This window comes from Leuresthes tenuis, unplaced genomic scaffold (assembly GCF_036924035.1).
Source record: "Leuresthes tenuis unplaced genomic scaffold, fLeuTen1.0.hap1 SCAF_19, whole genome shotgun sequence".
NCBI lineage: Eukaryota > Metazoa > Chordata > Actinopteri > Atheriniformes > Atherinopsidae > Leuresthes > Leuresthes tenuis.
The window spans coordinates 19,474,435-19,493,201 of record NW_027325373.1 but is presented as its reverse complement, the minus strand read 5'-3'; the positions used below and the strand labels follow the sequence as shown (position 1 = coordinate 19,493,201).

Here is an 18,767-nt window from a genome sequence, read left to right as displayed (position 1 = left end):
TGATGCTAGCCTCAAACCTGTGTGGCCAAAATGCTTTCACTTTCAGTGTCTGAAACTCACATTGGTCGAAACGATGGCTCTAAAACCACATGGAAACACAATAAACAATGCTCAAAATGAAGATGAATGGAAAGACTTTAAACGAGTGTGTAACCTTGGTATGAACCCTGCTTGCTGTAGAGAGTGTTATTTAGTAAGTCAGAAAGTCTTGTTTACCACAAATATTTTGTGTATTCAAGATGTGTATTTCCCTCCTTTTTCAGCTCCACTGTTTTATCCCACAGCAAATGTTTGGAAATGTATTGACCTCGTATACTTCTCTAAAATCCTAACCGTGTGGGCTGTTATTGTAAACATGTGGGTGGGATGTAAATGAAACTGTCACTTTAGCTGAAGTAGCTGCAGTCAAGACATTCGATCCCGGCCACGTCCTCTGCTTGAGATGAAATTTTCTCTTTTTTTTATTCAAATGTGACGTGTTCTGTGGAGTGTGACTGTTTGTTTTTTTTTAAACTAAACGGAGAGGAGAGCATACTGGATTTTCCAGATGGACTCGAGCTGAAATCATATTCTCCCGTTGAATGCACACATTTACATGGTTACTCCAATTTGAACAAAATTGAAAATACAGAGAGGAATAGAGGGATGCATTTCAGCTATTGGTTTGTCTCCGTTACCATGTTTTCTCTTGTTGTCAGGGTTTACAGATTAAACCTCGGTTAGCAGGTTGGCTCTGTAGGCTTTATCATGCCTGGATATTCTGGTTCCTTTGGGTCTGGGAAGATATTTTTACACTGCTTTCCATGAAAGGAATTTACTTTACTTAATGCTCTCCTCACAGGCCATGTCCCTCCTCTGCCTGCCTTACATCTGCAGGTCACCTCATGGTCTGATAAGCTCAGGCAAGGCAGAGGCTGTGGGTCACTCAATCAGCACTCGCTGCATGCTCTCAGTGCCTGCCCTCCCTTTTTTCTCCAAAGCCAGTGGAAACAACCTTTGCTGCCCACCCGCCAGGAGAAAATGAGTCACAGACCACCTCCTGCACTTTTTTCAGAGGCTTCTCTGTGCCCCTGCTCCAAGGCCATTGGCTCGAACTGTCTGCCTTCATAGCGGCCCAAAGAACTACCTCAAAGCGGCTTTACTTTGTCTGGTTTCCTTCTTTTTTTCTTTTTTTTTTAAACTGACACCAACTTCTTTTTTCTTTCTTTTTTAGAAACCATTTACAAACAAACTTCTGCCACTATTGATCACATTTTAACTGGATCCTTTTTACTCGTTTTGAAGCCAAAATATCAAATATTTGCTCATTCCATCCTCTGAAAGCTGTTTTCTCTTTTTGTTCCGTAGGACATTAAACTGAATGCGGTGGTGTTTTGGACTGTTTGTTTAAAAAAACGATCAACAATCTGAATGCATCATGTTGGGCTGCGGGAAATTATAGATGGGTAAATGAGTGTTGGGTATGCAGCAGCAAACACTGTAATTTACCTCAGTAACGTAAGGTAAATGTATAAACAAGACATGTGTAATGTGTTTTTACACAAATTAGAGTGTCGTAGAATGTAATTATCATAAATAAAAATTACAAACTACTGCTTACAGATAGTAAAAGGCCTATATTTCAGTCACTGCAAATGAATAGAAAAACGTGATTTGCATTTGTGTAAAAACTTGTTCACACTTTTGTGGGAAATGGAAAGTGTTCGGCATTCAGTCCCACATTGAATAACCCTGCAGAAGAAGCAGGCATTTATTTGCTTTGGCTCTGATCAACATTGACTTGCTTCTTGACTGGAGGTCATGGGAACTCAACACCTGGGTGCATGCTAATTTTCAGTGAAGGTGCTGCGTTTTGGGTCGAAAGAGTGGGCACAGCTCACTTCTTTATTTATGGAAACACACATGTACTGACCATAGCTGACACATGGAGTCCCTGAAATACAGAGCAAAATCTCATGGAGAAAAAGAGATGAGAATGATAGCTATTACCAGTGTGTAAGACAGCTGGCAGCTTACTGTCAGTCATGTGGTGCGGGTCTGACTTCCCCAGTCAAGTCAAGAATAATAATGAAAAAGAATAGTGATTACCAGATGCTATTGCCCAGCTCAGCATGCAGGGTACGGTGTAATGCCAAAGTTCAATTCTGTGTATGTTGTATCCTTCAGAGCCCTGAGAGTAATCCTACTACTACTGGCAATGAGAAAGGATTTGATGGGCTTATTTTAGTTGGTGTACCCTTGTTATTAAGCTTCATTTCACAAAAACCTGTTTAGATGTGCTACTTTCACTGTAAAAAATGGTGCAATGTCCCAGGCTTCTTGAATTTCTTTTGACCGTTTCATTGATTAATTGCCAAAAAATCCCCCAAATTATTTGTTGATGGAAATTATTTATTCGGTGTTAATTTGCTGCAAATTTATGTTTTTACACTGCCTAAGAAAACCATTTTATAGTTAATTTGAGATGTATTAATCAGTAACTCACACATCCATTTGTTTGTAAAATATTATAGTTGCAGATTATATCTAATTGTTTCTCAGTCAATGATTTAACTAATTGTTTCATAATTAGCATAGTGTCAGTGGTGCTTGATACAGCTACTATTTACAACAGAAAACAGGGGACATTCTACAACAAACAAGACAAATTACCCCTCCCTTGTGTTTCTGCAGCTCCTCATCTTCGTTTTTCAGTCCAGTGTGGGATTTTATTAATTGCTCCTTTAAGCAGTTACAGGCTGAGCAGTGACTCGAGACTCGGCAGTTGAACATAACAGGATTCTTTAATTCCCTCAGGTAATCTGGAGAGCATTGTTCAAGCTGAAAAAGTTGACTACTTTAATCCTTGTCCTCTTTGGTCTTAAGCGGTTTATTCAAAAACAGCCTGATTAGGGGAGCACAGACCTGAGCTCCCTGGTCTGGGCTCGCTTATCAGCACGGCAACACAAACGGCTGTCGCAACACTCCATCGGCTTTCTGTTGTGCAGGTTTGAAAATGAGGAAAGTTGATGTAGCGCTCACCTGTCTAACAATCCTGTGCACCAGCCGCGGGAGCTGCTGTACTTACTAAGAGAAATCATTTGAGCTTGGTTGGAGATGAGGAGAATGGAAGGGGTCCACTTAATATTCACAGAGCACTAGCACAGTGAATGGAAATGAGTGTGAGAGGGTAAAAAAAGGAATGAAGGAGGGAGGGGGCTAAGAAAACAGAGACTGAAACAGAATGTGAAACTGCAGGATAGAGCTGGCTGCATGGCACATGGAAACAACTTATTCTACAAATGCTAATAATCCAGGATGGTGTGGGGACTGAGTTAGCGAGTGTGAAAATCTGTAGTTTCTTGCTGAGTGTCTAAAACTCAGTTCTCTGGAGAGGCAGCAGTGCATGAAATCGCTGGAAATTGACACAGGATATGGATATACATAACAAGGTGTATTGGTTGATTTCAGCATGATAATGACTCTGTATTGGGCTGTTTGAAATGAAAGAAGCGTGATATATGTGCAAATTGCCTCGCATTTCCATATTTGTTACATTTTCACAGCAAGTTTAAAAGCGGAGACTTTTTATGTTTAAACAGCAGGCTTTCTGGTATTTTTCTCTTTTTTCATATGCTCTGCCTTCCTCTCTTGTTCTTTACTTTTAATACCATCTCTAATGCCAGCCGCCATGTTTCTGTCACTGACCTAACCTTCAGGTGTGCGTTTTCTAGTCTCTGTGTGCATTTAGACGAGTGAGTTCTGTTAGCGCTGCTGACAGGATGCCAGATTCATTCCTGAGTCTGGAGCAGAACAATACTGTGAAGGATATCCTCTCATTTTCATGGTCATCTGTGGTCTCCAAAAAGCGTGGCTGCTCACAGAAATGAGTCTTGGGGCTCCCACTTGTCCCCAGTGCCCACCCCACACACACATCTCCCACCCACCCCCTCCTGTTGCCACGCTAAATTAGCACTGCCTGTCTTCTCCCTGGTTCTCCTTTTCTCTCTGGCTCCATCTCTCTCCTCCTTCACTCCTGAAGTTACAGAGGAGAGGAACAAGAGGAGGTGTCAGCTGACTGCCCCGCTCCAATCAGATAAGTTCTGATGGAAGTGTTTAGCAGCTGCTAAGATCAGATTTAGCCTGAGGGAGGGAGCAGGAGGCTTGAGCGAGGCAGTGCAGCATGGATGTGCACCGGTAGGGAGGCATGTTAAGTCGGGGCTCTGTGCCATGGACGAATCCAGCATTCTGAGGAGACGAGGGCTACAGGTAGGACAGCAAAAAGAGCTGTGTCTGTATGGGGAGCTGAGCAAGAATGGGTGTGTGGTTTGTGATCTCCTGCTGTGGTTGCTCTTTTAACAGAGCACAGTTAGGACTTTCTGTGTTAACACTTGGCAGCACAGTAGTGTGTGTGTGTGTGTGTGTGTCCTGCATGTGAGAGAATCTCCTGGCAGAACTGTGTAAATGGCATTCACAGTCACAGCGAGTGAGCCTCACCACTTTCTGTCTCTGTTAGGATTTCTAGATAATAGTTAAGATAGCTGCTAATTTTCTGTTCAAACTCCAAATCCAATGGTTTTTCATCTTAATTTGTGGTAGCTGCTGGTGGGGAGAGCTGGGCTTTGTATTCATGGAGCAAGACTGATTACTGAGTGTGTTGTGAGAAGGGTTTATTTAGCGCTTTATTGACTTTTTATGATAATTAAGCTCAGAGCGACGCTTTCGCACTTCAGTCAGAATTCATGATTGAAATGCAAACCCAGTTCAGGACAACGCTCATGACAAATGAGTTACTTAATCAAATTACTGCTGCTATCACATAACAAACATACAATTTAAATGGGAAGGCAGAACAGAGTGTTCTGAAATATCAAATTGCTTTTATTTCAGAGCAAATGTCATTTTTAATCAGTGACTTGAATCATTTTCTTAAACCTAGCCCTCAAACTCTGCCACAGCTGCTGTAGTCGAGCATAAATTGGACTCAATTTATGATTTTGCTTACTCTGATTAGAGCCACGTACAGAGTCATTGATAAACATGTTTAAGAGGAAGTCTGTTTAAAATTCAGCTCAAACAACCGCGTGTGTTTGGAATCACAAACTCTCTGAGATCCATTCCACCTCAACTGAACCGTGGCTGATGAATTCAAACTGATTCTCTCTATTCCTTTGTCGGACGCCACCTCATCAGCTCATTCAGAACAAGACTTCTGTGTTCCCTAACATGCATCAGTTATACAGAAAACAACGGGCGCTCCTGCGGTTGGACTTCTGTCACGCTCTGACTTCTATATTCAAATGGAAACACGGAAGTTGATTTGTCTGGCAAATGATTGTGGATGCTTCTGCTTCACAATTTTCCATTCATTCTTAGACCAGGATGTATGACATCATTGGCGTCGGACTTTGTTTATGCTGAGTGGATTGTATGAACTGAACTATTTGCAGTACAGAAGGCGTGTGTGCTTTGGCTGCAGGAAAAACAATAAAAGTCAGCTTTGTCTCCGGTGACTTGTTGCTCCTCTGTGTTTCCATAATTTAAAATATGCAAACCGTTAGACTTGAAGTTTGCCAGACTGTCTGTATGGTTTTAAGTTAGTTTAGTGCGTTTATCTGTGTATCAAAAGAATAAGAAATGAACATGCACAGAAATAAATGTGTTTAATATAAATAAATGGCAGTCTGATTCCCGGCTCCCCCAGACCACTTGTCAAAGTGTGAAGTGTCCTTGGGCAAGATGTCGGCATGTGAATAAGTGTGATCGGAGGAAAAGGCATCGCTGAGCCCGTTACACTGTATAGACTACAATGAGTGTGAATAAAGGAATGAACATGGACAGATGGAAAATGAATTGTATTTAGTTGCACATTGAATTTTGAACGATGTGGAATTAAAAATGAATGAATGGTGTGGACATTGTGGCCCTTAAATATGAAGCAGATTAAAACTTCTTACCCTATTGTAACTTCTCTTAAAACTCCCACATTTGTCTGTTCTTTTACTTATTTTGAATTTTTATTATTATACTTTATCTTTCCATATTTCTTTATTCAATATATATGTATATTCCCTCATGAGTTTGCTCATTCTGTGGCAGCTTTATTTTTCCCCTGCCACTGTAGTACACTGTACACGTTTCCACCAAGTTTCATGTCTGCACCTCGACCACATTAGTGCCACCATTGGGTTGAAGCCAGATTTTCCCAAATGAAACGGGCTGTTGGATTCTCTCTGTGGATGACAGCAACATTATCTTTGTCTGTGCTGGCTGCACTGCTTCCAGACTTTTAAGAACCAAGATATTGAACATTAGGGTGTCATGCTGAACAACATTTGCTGTGGTTTTCTGCAGTGCTTTGGAGAATTTGTTAAATAATGGCCCAAAGGTGACCCTTCTAACACAGAACAGCAGGAGCACACCACTGAGTGTGAATGTTTATGCTTAATGAATTTATTTTTAGACTTTGAACCAAAACTCTGCTGCAGGATTATTTTTGGTGGTATCAGATCCGTTAATGAGTTCCCAAAAGAAATTTCTCGGTCACAGATTATTTGACTCTGACAATAAGTAAGATTTCTACTGATTCAGCACAACGCAGAGCACAGTTCTGTGCATTATTTGTTTAAAAGTGCAGAGAAAAAGAATAGTATCTAAAACAGTAGGGAGAGTTATTGCACTCTATGCAGGCTGCTATACCTTTCAGCTGAATGAGAGGGGAGAGCAATTTGTGACCTGGAAGAGTGGAGTCTCAAGATGCTGGTCGGTGTACTGAGTAGGCGTTTCCGGACTATCTCTTTAAAAGAGGGCAGTATGACCTCATGCTCTCTGCTATCATCACCGTCTCTCCACCACTTTCTGTCTTAGATGTTAAAGTTGTCATACCAGGGCAAGATGCTGCTGATCAGCACACTTGCTGCGGTGCCCTGTAGAAGGCGGGGAGGATCACGTGTTGAGTTGAGACCTCTTTACATGTCCAAATGCAAGTCGGCCATTTTCAGAAGAGACGCGGCATCTGGCACATGAGCATTGATGAAGATCGGTGTGTGGATGGGCTTTGTCTTCCTGAAATCTATCACCATTCTTTGATTTTGTCCCTTTTCAGCCCCTGGTTGTTATTCCTGTGAAAAGATTCAGCTCCTCACTATAAACATACGCCTGGTTGCTTTTATTCCAATTCCGATCTTGTTACTCACCTTTATGTTAATTCTAATACACAAAATGTAAAATAGGTCTTTGACTGTCTTTTTCTATCAGATAAATGAGTCAGAAGTGTGTATTCTGCTGTTTCAGAGCAAGGTCTCTGAAGGTACTTGACTTAGACCTCCACTTTTGTTTTGTTTTTGGGTTGTCTCTACTCTTGTGGCAGCCCCGTTTGCTCATTAGAGATTTTTTTTGGTAGGATTTTAATGATGCTGCTAGCTGCTACTCATGTTCTTCATCTTAATTAGAAGCTGCCTGTCAGAGGCTTCCGCAGTGCTGTGTGCGCTTTACTGTACTTTTGACATCCATCTAATGCTGCCTCATAAAAAAAGGTAACTATTGAAATGAGTGCAGGGACATGTGGCTCTCCAAAGAGCTGTTTGTGTGAAGTTAACTGATGAGATATGGCCGACTGGCATTATAATGCATTGGAAACATTTGCATTTTTACCAAACCACACATTTATTCTGTTTATATGAACTGTAGGTTATAAGAAGTCTCATTAGAGTTTGCAGGCATTAAATACTGTTTTTTCTATCCATTTGACAACAGCCAAACTACTTTATACAAGCACCAAAGAAATGCGAATGAAGACGAATGAATAGTCTGACCTCTCTTTAGCTAGAAGAGGAACACAGCTTTTCTTCTGAAGTGTCCTTGTGCTAAACAGTGAGTTTCTATCAGCCTCAGCGGCAGCTCATTGATGCCAGGAAAGAGGTCATATTAAAATTGTAAGTTCATCTTAGGAAGAGTATTCACAGAAAAAGTCATTTGTTTTCACTGAAAAAGCAAGTTTGGTGGAAGAGAATAATTCCACCTTCTTGTTTTAAGCAAACATATTCTTGAAAGTATAGCATATTCTTTTATAGTTTTATAGTTTTGACAATTTAAATGAACAGTTCTATATATTTTTGGTATTTATTTGTTGCTCAGTATTCTTTATTTTTTTTCAGATTCATGATCGATTTCTTTCATTTGCTAAAGAAGAGACCTCAGAGTGAATAGAATTAATGCGAAATATATAAAATATATATATATATATATATATATATATATACATTGTGGAGAATATAATAACAGCCTCCGGTTAGGATCCCAGGAGTTGTCTCGCTTCTAAAAGATTAAAGTTTTTAGAAAGAACATGAATTCCTCCGTATGTGATCTGGCCTGCCAAGAAGTGCGCTTAGAATTGGCTTATTTTTCTTGTAGGTATAATGATAATTTCTTTTGTGCTACAACTGGATAAATACCAGTAAGATAAAGTTGAGAAACAGATTGTTATGAGCAAAATTTTCAAAAACATTATGTTTAACGGTTTCAAAGCATTTGTTATCTTTCTGTTCTATATCTTGTGGCACCACTCTCCAGTTTCTGCTGGAGTTAAAATCTTTCTGATCTCCTCATGTTCAAACTGAGCTGTTTCTGTTTGCCAGTTTTCTGTCATCTCCAGCTGTTCATACCGTCTGTCGTCTCAGTTCGTACATCACTTCTGTCATTAGCATTTTGTTCCATCAAACATCAACCACCAGTCACTATTAAACAGTGTGTGAAGCCACCAGTTAAATGCAAATGCCACTTACTAATTTGTAATGACATTATACATTTTGATTAACAGAACCTCATTAATGAGGCTCATTTGTTATGAAATGGAACTGTGAACTTCAGTAAAACGTGTGTCACCAAACACTGAAAGTTGAATATAGGGAAACGATCCATGTTCTTGGGATGCATTTCATTCTCAGCTCTTAATTGGCACAGTTGGTAAGCTTTCTGGAGCCTTAAGCATGAAGCCAACAATCAGCTGGTGGGCATGTCTAGAGTGTTAGAGAAGGTCTGTCCCTCTTCTGTTTTTGGCGTGTGCACCCTTTGTTGGTCTCTGTCGGCATCGTTTTCAGTTGATTCAACATAATCGCCATTGTGGTTGTCAGGGAAAGGAGCTCACTGTGATTGGCTGTGCAGAGTAGTGAATGAGTGCACCATCAGGGTAGCAGTGATGACAGTAAGCTAAACTAACATATCGCACACAGTCTCCTCAGATTGTTCTTCTTTTCTCCTAAACAAGCAATGCTTTCACAACAACAAGATCATGAAAGTGAAGGAACTAAAGACCAGCTTATAATCATGACTTAAGGTCTTTTTTTACCGTTATTGTTTAATTTAAGACACTAACAGGGTTTAAGAGGGAATTGTTTTACCTAATTCAAGTTTTTAACTTTACTTACTTGAAAAATAAAGGTTGAATTTAAGATGAAGATGAAGTATGCAAATGAGGTTTATTTTACCTTTTTAATATGTTCTAAACTGCTTAAAACTCAAGTACTGGAGATCTGAACAGTGAATATAACCAACTGTTGAATTAAATTTTATTGACATTCTACTGTCAAAGGTTTGTACAGAAAACATTTCTGCATCTGTTCTTTTTACACCATTAATCTGAAAAATCAGAAAACAATAAGCAGTTTTTTGTGTGAATTTAATATTAAATTATAACCTCCACATTGCGCACTTCTAAACTAAAGGTGTTTCCTCCTGACATAAAGATGCATCTTTTCATTCACAAATTATCTTTGGCTGGCTTTGGCTTTTTTTTCTATTAGCTGCATCATGAGGAAACAAGCAAAAACGGAATGCTTTATACAAATTCTAGTGTTTTATGTGTTACAGTCTGTACTTCTGTGCAGTCTTGGTTCTACAAAGAAGCTAAGGCCAGAAATTCTTTGGTAAATGACACGGGTTTACAGTATATATGGTTTCTATCTAACAATGTTAACATTTTTCCTACTAAAGTAAAATCCGAATGATGAATCGATGTCATCTGCTCAGCCGAATCAAATGAATCCTAATGCATCTCATTCTTGTGGTCACACTGCATCATCCCATTCATTAAAACACATTATATACTGCGATTTCGCACCTCTGACTGTTTTTTTTGCTGCTGATATGGTTTATAAAAGTATAATAAGATTTTCTGATCATAGTTGAGATTATCAACCAAATCAATTTGAGATTTTCTCTATCAGATGAATTTGTCTCTCCAGTCTGACAGGAAATCCTCTCATGTAAAGAAAAAGCTCTTCAGATCTGTTCTCATTCTGGCATTACTGTTCCATTTAAAAGACATTAAAAGTTGATAAAAGAGAAATCATCAGATTAGGATTTTGATCTATGTCAGTCATGAACTGAATTTTTTCCCTGTTGTAGCTGAGGCAGTGGATTAAGCATTTATGACACCTAATATGCAGTTAAAAGCACAAAGAGAGTTAACCAGCAAAGCCCTCTAACAGTATCTGGATGCTTTGCTGTTGCATGTTCCTGCTGGTGCAGAAATCGATATCGGACTGAGCTAAGAGTAATGGTAAAAAATATTACCTCAGACAATCAGTTTCAGTTTACTGATGTTGTTGTCACTGCTAACAAAAGTCAATTGCTCTCATGTTGTTTCTGTATGGTCAAACGTCAGATCTTTTACCATTTATAAATGTCTAGGGCTCTTTGTTTTCTAATTAAGGTCAATGTAGGCAATTCAAAACAACCTGCTTCACTTACTACCTGTGTGTGCAGCAGATAATTGGTTTTACTGAACTCACTGACCTTTCCTTATCTTCAGAAACACATCAGGTATCTGACTTTGGGGCAGTGTTCAGCTAAGATAATGCTGAGATTTTGTTCAGTTGTTCTCATTTAAACGCTGATAAGCTTCTTCATTCATTTAGATTCATCTAATGTGCTCCATGAATATATCCTCACTCAAATTTTTTTCTTTGAGATTGTCCTTCTTTTAGAAAAGACCCTTGTATTAACATTAATGTAGCTGATAAAGACTATGTGGCAGTACAGTTTCTTCTAAAAGGTAACAGCAATGGATCTGAAACACTTCAGAGCATCTATTATAATGTACCGTTTGTGCAGTACAGTAAACATCAACGCACCTTTAGGTATTCATTACTTTTATGATCAGTTAATCTGCTTACCAGTTATTTTCAAGATTAATCATTCAGTCTGAAAATGTCATAGTACTGAAAAACACTTCACACTGCCCGAAGTGACATCTTTAATTAGTTTTTGTTAACCAAATAGCTGAAAATGAGAACAATATAGCAAACGAGAGGCTGATACCAGCTAGTAGTTGCTTATTGTGTTTAAAAAGTAGTTGGTTCTCTCTGTTAATTTTTCTATTTAACTCCACAAGCAACTGATAAATGTTTTTGTTGGTTTCCTCATGACGCTGAAGACAATGAATAATACTTTAAATGATCTACATTTATATTTATAAATTTTTATTGGGGGGGCTCTAAGCCAGAGTAGTTTATATCAAGAGAGATGCCAATCAATAAACCGATATATCAAATTTTATCAGGTTAGAAGAATGAGAAGAAGATGTTGACATAAATGAGACACCCTTATTATGGATGTGTAGCACAGGTGCATCATGATCAACAGTCTGCAGTATCAGGACAATGTCAGTCCCCTTTATGCATGACAAATGCCAGAAAGACTTTAATAAAGGATACTCCTGGATGTCCTTGCTCCATGCTCCTCTGTCCTCACTCATCTTTCCTCCAGGTGCGTCAGGACTTCAAAGGTCCTTTAAGATGTTTTGCTGAGATAGCTCTCTGGATCACAGACGGGAGGACGCAGGAGAGAGGAGGCGTGAAATAAAGAGATGAGAAGAGGCTATGTGCAATAGAAAAATTTAAAGAGCTTCTCTCTGTTTCTCATTCACTTTTCTTTGAGATAAACTGTTAAATTGTATGGATGAATACCCTCAAGTTTTTGTCCAACATCTTTTGTTTTTAGGTTTCACTTTGTCCAGTGCTATAGTTTATGACCAGAAACATGTAAATCTCTTCATTAGTGTCAGTTGTTTTGAATGTCAACGTCAGACTTTCAAAATACGAGCACTATCATTTTGAGATTGTTAGCATGCTAATGTTAGCATTAGCATAGCTTCAAAAAGCTGTTAGCATTGCTTTAGACTCGGCGTCATCATCATTATCATCGTGATTTGGAGCTTGTCTTGTGCGAAAAAGGCTACAAACCAGTCATAGAATATGACAGATGGGCTACAGGTGATGCAGTGGTATCATCACAGTTCATCCTCAGCTGCTTTCTGTGTAAACTTTGGACTTTCTGTGTGTTTGTGAGGGATTTCCAGTTGTTCAATTTCTTCTCAGAGTTCAAATCATACATCTAAGGTTAATCTTCAAATTGCTCAGTGGCCCGAGAGTGAGACTAGGGATTGACAGTGACAGAGTGTACCATCTATTCATGGACCTCCCCACAACCCTGACTAGAATAAAGCGGTTATAGAGAACGGATATGTCGGTTTGCACTTATTCTCTCTATCAAAATGACGCATGACCTTAGGCTACAATTTGCTGAGTGTTGGATGATGGTTTCTTGTAATTACTCAGCATTGCTTTTGATTACAGTTAGTCAAGTAGCTGTTGTAAGTTATCCCTCTGATAACCATAGATCAGAAAGATATGGGAGATTTGACTTTGTGTACCCTCTGATGTCACTCAAGGTGATGGTCTGATGTGAGTGGGGATTTCCTTGCAAGTCAGCAGCAAACTGCATTTAAACTAAGAAGTACACTTTTGATCTTGAAATGTGGGTAAATCCAAAATAAATCAAGGGGAATTATTAATGCAGCAATACACACAGGCCTTTTTACAAGAGGAGTACCCCTGCTTTGATGTGAAGTCTTGAAGATGAAATGATGTTGCTGGAAGGCATTCATTGACATTTACCCTGCGGAACAAAGCGCACTTTAAGGTTCATCATGTAACAATTGCTCTCTCTCATGCACCAAAACGATTACTAGATAAATAAATGAATAGATACACAAGATGTGCTGTCATTTCTGGTTTGTTACTCCGATACTAAAATGTTTTCATACAATTGCTCTCGGTTTGTATCGACTATTCTACGACCTTCTAGCCCATAGTGGATCACAAAATCTAATGGAAATATTTAAGAATTGTCGCCTTTAAAAAGAGTTCAAAATCTATATGCAAGTAAGTAAAAAAATTATAGATGCAAGAAATTTACATTTATTGCCTGAAACTTGTGACCATCTCAAAACTACAGACATCACAAACTTTGGACACTAATGGGCGTTTCAGTAAGAATATGTGGTTTGTTTTGTTTAGAGAGTTGAATGTAAAAGAGTATATGCTGAACCAACATTAACGCAATGAAATAATTTGAAAAGAAACACAAGGTATTAAATTGCCAAGAAACTAAAGATGTAGAACCACAATTCCAGAAATCGGGATGCTCTATAAAAAGCAAAAAAAAGCACAATGAAATGATTTGCAAATCTCATAAACTTATTTTATTCACAATGGAGTACAGAAAACATATAAAATACTAAAGATGTGACATTTTGAAATATAATGAAAAATATGAACTCATCTTAAACTTGAAAGTAGCAATATTTGGAACTGGAGTTGTATGATACACAACATTTATTGCTATTTAAATTAACTTTAAAAGTTAGAGAAAACACTTGTTTGGATGAATATTTCAGTTTTTTGTCTCCATGACGGAGATGGATCCCACAGTAGTCTCCCATCTTTTTCAGTTACCCTGCGTGTTCTGGGTGCTGTTTATATCATAACTCCGATAGTTTGAAACGTTGACATGACGTCAGCATACAGCTCGGGTTGAGCTCGACTCTTGGCACATCAAGAGGAATGTCAGTAATGAACTTGGAGTCCACTGATGCTACAGAAAAGAGAAAAATGTGTCAACAATATTGGAAAAACAAAGAGAATAGCTCTTTGTTTTCTTACAGTTTGGTCCTTAATATAAAGTAACAAAGACACTTTCAGACTAACCTCAAACATCAAAAGTTTGCCATCATTCCCCAGGCTGAGTAAGAGCCAGTTTCCATGGCAACAATTTATACCTGCTCACAAGTGGCACCACATGACAGCAAAGAGAAAAATATAGCCCTGATTTGTGGCTTGTTGCGGAGAAAGTAATAACAACAAAATTATACACAGTAGTGACTTGATACAGTCATGATTTTTCTTTCTCCAAGACAACGGTCCTCGCTCTGACTCATGTGTGATCAGAGGTGCTGAGCTTTGCCACACTATGAATTAATAATGCAAAGGAAACTTGCTGCCCCATAATTCTGCTTTTTTTTTCCAATTAAGCTTTTGCCACCATCTCACATTTTTGAAGCGTGCATAAAATATGCAACTTCTGCCTGTTTCCCTTAAACATGTGATCCTTCTCCGTTTGTGAAACGGTGCGGAAGTGACAACATGAAGCAGAAGATTTTGTTGGGAAAATGTTCAAAGCTCACAAATATTTTACGGTTAAAAGAAGCTCTGCACTGATGTTTCATATTGTTGATGATATTTTGCTCTTTAGCTTGTCCAACGTCCTTGTAATTGCTGAATTCTTTTGTTACAGCAGATATTTTCTCCCTGAGTGAATGGTGCTCCTGCTGTTTGACACCACTGCTTGTTGAGATGTGATACTTGATGTGAAAAAGGATTTAATATGGCTTAAGATAGTAAGAACTCAAGACCTAGACAGCTTCATTCAGATCTGAGGTCTGGATTAAAGGCAGTTCATGTTTATGCTTCTGCATCTCAACAAGAGTCCAGGGAACATGTTTGACTTTTTGTCTTGAATGGATTAGGAATGCATATGGATTAGGAAAAATAAAACAAGTGGATGCTTATTTGGAAGAGAGGAGATCTGCTGAGTACAAGGATGCACGAGTGATGTCCCGGAGAAAAACATTCCAGATTCCCCACAAATCCTGTACCATCTCCACCAAATGTTCTGTGATGGACAGACCAGCATAGCTGGCTGCAGGCCATGTCGTTGTCCACCAACATGGTGCTTATTTGTGTGCTGTCACAGCCGGCCTTCCAGAAACACCCACAGGAGCCCTGTCCATTTTTATTAGATCCGTTTGAGAGCCAATAAGAATTTCACAAAAATAAAATAGCTGCTGCTAATATTTGCGTTTCTTTAGTGTGGTTTTCTTTGTCGTTTAAAAAAAACCTGATGAGCTAATTGTACTCCTGAGACATCTCCACCATGAAGTTGTTACTCTTGTTCTGCCTGAGAAGCATAATTTAAGAGATTATTAGTGAGATATGTACAGAAATCACATTTAAAACTTTTATTGTTCAGGCTAAATGGTAAAGATATTTGGGGGTTATTAAGCTTTAAAAACCAGCCCGCAGTTATTGATAAACGGCTGTAAACATCTGCACTCAGAGCTTTGTGGCTTGAAGAACAGTTCACAATCAGTTGTTCTTTAAATGACTAACTTAATTGTTTTTTTCATCATTTGAACATGAACAAATATGTTTGTTATGACTACTAAAAAGTGCAGCTTTATGCCATCTGTGTCTATCCTTCAGCCTCTGTTTATGCAACACAACTATGAATGTGTGGTGCATAATTATGAAGCACCGCTGTATTCAAGCTGTGTCCAATATGTATCAGTAGCTGTCTGCCCCCCCCCCCCCCCCCCCCCCCCCCCCCCCCTTAATTCAATAGTGAGTCCTCTAGTAGTGAAAACTGTACTATGTGTTTGTGAACTAGTTGACAGTTTAAACACAGGGATCAGGCTTCATTCTAAAACTAGGGTTGTATAGAAAACTGGAAAAGATGAGAATAATATCCATCTTTAAATAGTCACCTCACTGCTTCATAAGCCTTTTCCATCATTTGGACACAGATGTAGACCCACGCTTCACATCTGCAGAAATGCATGTGTGCCATCAGCAGGACTTAAGTCTTGTTTTTTGGCTCTTTGTTCTTCTTTTTGTATTCGGAAAATTAATTGGCCAAAATTGACCATTACATAAACCCTTTAAAGGCATAGTGCAGTATATGCATCCCTGTGTGTGTTCAGCCAGGGCTGCTTTAGGAACACAAGGAAACATCGTTTGGAGACACAGACAAAACCAAACATTAGTTTGAGGTGGAACTACAGGTTTGATATGTCTCACTGCTCTGTTTCATTAAAACCATGTCACGCAGTGCTAGCTGAATACATTTGCTGGCAGTAATGGAGCCCTTTCTCTGCACAAGCTTTGCTTACTCAGAAAGGTGTCAAGGCTCCAAAAACAAAAACGAGGAAGTCATCACAAGATTGCTTTAACTCTATGTAAATATTTTCCTGAGGTGTGAATTGATTTCACAGGAAAACATGTATTTATATCGCAGACTTCACGCTGTGATTTGGAGCACTGTGATTGGCTGGCATCTGATTAGTGTAAGCCATTTGCTGTGAGGTAATTAGTGGTGTGTTGGCTGCGGTCATGTCTCTCAAGGAAACGCGCTGCCCTTGGTCTTATCCAGGCAGCAGGGGAAGCCAGACATTAAGCCCTAATTGATAGCAAAGGGAGAGTGGGGTTTAGCACCTTTTCTGCTGACTGTAGCAGCCGATACACATCAACTCCATGTCCTACAATGTTTGAGACAAAGGAGCTCGCTCTTATCAGGTTATTGGTAGACAATAAAATGTCCAGTGATCAAATCGGTGGGATTTGTAGATCAGATCCCCAAATCAGATCCTGAGTCTGGCCATCAGTACAGTTTACAGGGATGCAGCGTTTGCTCTTACAGATGTGATGTAAAAGAGAGATGTGCTGGGGATGAAGGAACACCCAGAAAATTGTGGCTGATGTTTCTTACGTGGCTGTTGATGTTGATGCGGCGCTCGCATGTCTACAGATGCTGAAGCAGCAGCATCATCTCTGCTCTCATTTATTTTACGTATTCGTCCTCCAGCAGCTTTCAGAGAAAAAAGTTTTTAATGTTCATTTTAATGTTCACAAAAAGAAAAGTCTTACATTACTCTATATATTTCTATTTGCTTGGTTTGTCTGTGATGGCAGAGCTTTGGTTTTTGGGCAGTTCACACTGCAGGATGCTGAGTCTGAATATCAACTACTTTTGGAGGTGGCTGACCTGTTGGCTCCTTATCAGGTTCTTGACAGTTCGGTTTGCTTGGGCTCAGAATTTGACTGAACTTTTACAAGAGAACCCATGCCTCTCTGAAGTTTTATTGTAATCTTCTCCTTTGATGTTTCTTTTGGACGTACATTGTGAAAACATGCAGGCTGTGAAGTCACTTTTCTTGTTTTCTTTGCAGAACAGAACCTGTATTCTTAGTTCATACCATTAGATATTGCAGTACTTTCTCTCAATTTGTCTTTACACTTTTTAACTCAATGAAATGGGGGTCACTCAGTTTTCTGCTTTTTGACACCTTACATTTTCCTCCAACTATTGGAGATGAGCCCCTTTTACCAGCTGGTTGGTGTTGATGCAGAGTTGACTTTTTGAGTCAGTAATTTTACAGGGAAGGTGTTGGAACTCTTGGAAATCCTACTCTTCTGCTGATTTTTAGGATGAAAGTAGAAACCTGAGTGGCTTTGAGTTTGGAACATCCAAAGGTTTAGCAAACCAATGTGCATTTAATGCTGATTTCCTACCAGTGAATCAAACTCTTTACATGGGTGCTTGAGGTAAAGTTCAGCCATAAGAAATATCTGCTATTGTATTCTTCCGTTTTTGATATATACAAAGAAAAAGCTTGTCGACCTGATATGCTTTGTTATAGCACATTTAACCACAGTTGTAGAATGAGCTCAAGGCCTCTCCAATGCTGCAAATGTTTGCGAACAGTATATCCTTTTAGTAACAAGCTTGTGGGAATGCGTAATCCTTCCAGAAATCAATGAGTTTGCCGAGCATTTTCGGACTCGTTTCTTGTGTAACTGGCTTCTGTTGCTGGCTTCATCTCCACATACTATTCTATTCATTTGAAGAGGTGTGATGAGCAGGTTGTAAAAACTGAGTTAGGACCGAGGAGGCCCAGGTGTATCCTTCTGTTAAAGTCTTTCTGGCACTTCTGCATTTCCACATGCATGACTTAAGAAAAAAATGACAATCCAGAGGTAGCTTCTTTAAACCTATTTCCCAGTTGGAGAATGGATGTAACAGTTTGACACCTGCTCTGTGATCTCCCTCCATATGTTGCCTGTTTTTGAAGCTGTGAAGCCACTGCTGCTGCAGAATCACTAAAGTCTCAGTCGCTACCTTGATTATCACTTTCCTCATTTTAGCTTTGAATTATTTGTGGGTACGGACCTATTCTTTGTGATTCGCCATGAAATATTATGCTATCAGATCTCGTTCAGCAGCTTTTGTGCATCCCACAGAATAAATCCATGTTAGAGGGATCATAAAAAATGTGCTTTGAATAAAGACTCAAAAATCAAAAGCGTAACCAAACAAATAATTAACACTTGTTATGATAAAGCAACACAAATTCTACGGTCTGTTAATCTAAATTAGAAGCAACAACACATCTCTCATTCCATAAACTACCTGATATTCTGTTTGTCCAGCAGGAATTTTCCCTGTGTGAATTTAACTGAGGGGGGGAAATGAATGTTGATCATGGTTGTGCTGAGTTTAACACACAGGAAGGGTCACATCGCCTCCTGCTGAACCCACCATTGGTCAAAGATGTGTTCCCAGTTCTTCCATAACATCTGACAATCTAACATGAAGTTATTTTGCAGAGATCC

At 39.1% G+C, this 18,767-nt stretch overlaps 1 protein-coding gene across 10 annotated transcripts in view; it reads left to right on the top strand.

Annotated features, from left to right (window-relative positions):
- mast4 (microtubule associated serine/threonine kinase family member 4) overlaps nt 1-18,767 on the top strand; it is a 109,241-nt gene that overhangs the window by 31,864 nt on the left and 58,610 nt on the right. The window lies entirely within an intron of this gene.